At 44.2% G+C, this 1068-nt stretch overlaps 1 protein-coding gene across 16 annotated transcripts in view; it reads left to right on the forward strand.

The window, feature by feature from the left end:
* Positions 1-1068, forward strand: part of HNRNPC (heterogeneous nuclear ribonucleoprotein C (C1/C2)) — a 56551-nt gene that overhangs the window by 52886 nt on the left and 2597 nt on the right. The gene's annotated exons all lie outside the window — the stretch shown is intronic.

Genomic DNA, 1068 nt, shown 5'->3' on the forward strand with positions numbered 1-1068 from the left:
TTGTTTGGCAGGTCCGGGCTGGGGATTCGAACCCGCCACCTTAGGTGTATGTGGCTGGCGCCTTAGCCGGTTGAGCTATAGGTGCCGAGCCCATTACACAGATTCTAAACTGTCACTACTTTGTTTTTATTCTAAATTGTTACTACTTTGTTTTTATTATTGTCGGATGAAATAATATGAGTTAAGGGTAAAATTTGAGTGGTAAAGTCTAGATCTTTATATTTTGAGTGATTTTGGGCCAAAAGACAAACAGGTAAATTTTACGGGACATAATAGTGAAAAGAATGTATTTTTGTTTTGTGTGTATGTGTTTCCCATGTTTGATTAAAACTAACAATACATAAAAAGAAATCGATCAAGAGCTTGCCCCCATGACTCACACCTGTAATCCCAGCTGTTTTGGAGTCCTAGTTGGGTAGATTGCTTGAGCTCTGGCGTTCTAGACCAGCCTGAGTTAAAAAATAGCTGGGCATTGCGGCACACATCTGTCAACTCAGCTGCTGAGGAGGCTGAGGCAAGAGAATCACTTGACCCTAGGAGTTTGAGGTTGCTGTGAGCTATGACTCCATGGTACTCAATCACAGGGCAACTGAGTGAGACTCTTGTCTCCAAAAACAATAAGATCAAGATAAAGGTGTTTTGGCTCGGCGCCTGTAGCACAGTGGTTATGGCCCTGGCCACATATACCGTGTCTGGCAGGTTCAAACAATGACGACAACAACAACAACAACATAATAGCTGGGTATTGTGTCTGACACCTGTAGTCCCAGTTACTTGGGAGGCTGAGGCAAGGGAATTGCTTGAGCCCCCAAGAGTTTGAGGTTGCTGTGATGCCTCAGCACTCTACCAAGGGTGACATAGTGAGACTGTTATCTCAAAAAAATACATGTGTGTGTTTTATTATAAAAAGCAATACTTTATTAGTACTGCCGTTAATGCAGAGGGTTTTTTATCTTCAGGTTTTTTTTGGGGGGGGACAGAGCCTCAAGCTGTCCCCCTGGGTAGAGTGCCGTGGCATTACAGCTCACAGCAACCTCCAACTCCTGGGCTCAAGCGAGTCTCCTGCCT

The sequence above is a fragment of the Otolemur garnettii genome, unplaced genomic scaffold (assembly GCF_000181295.1).
Source record: "Otolemur garnettii isolate 467f Iridium unplaced genomic scaffold, OtoGar3 scaffold00276, whole genome shotgun sequence".
In the NCBI taxonomy this organism is placed as follows: domain Eukaryota; kingdom Metazoa; phylum Chordata; class Mammalia; order Primates; family Galagidae; genus Otolemur; species Otolemur garnettii.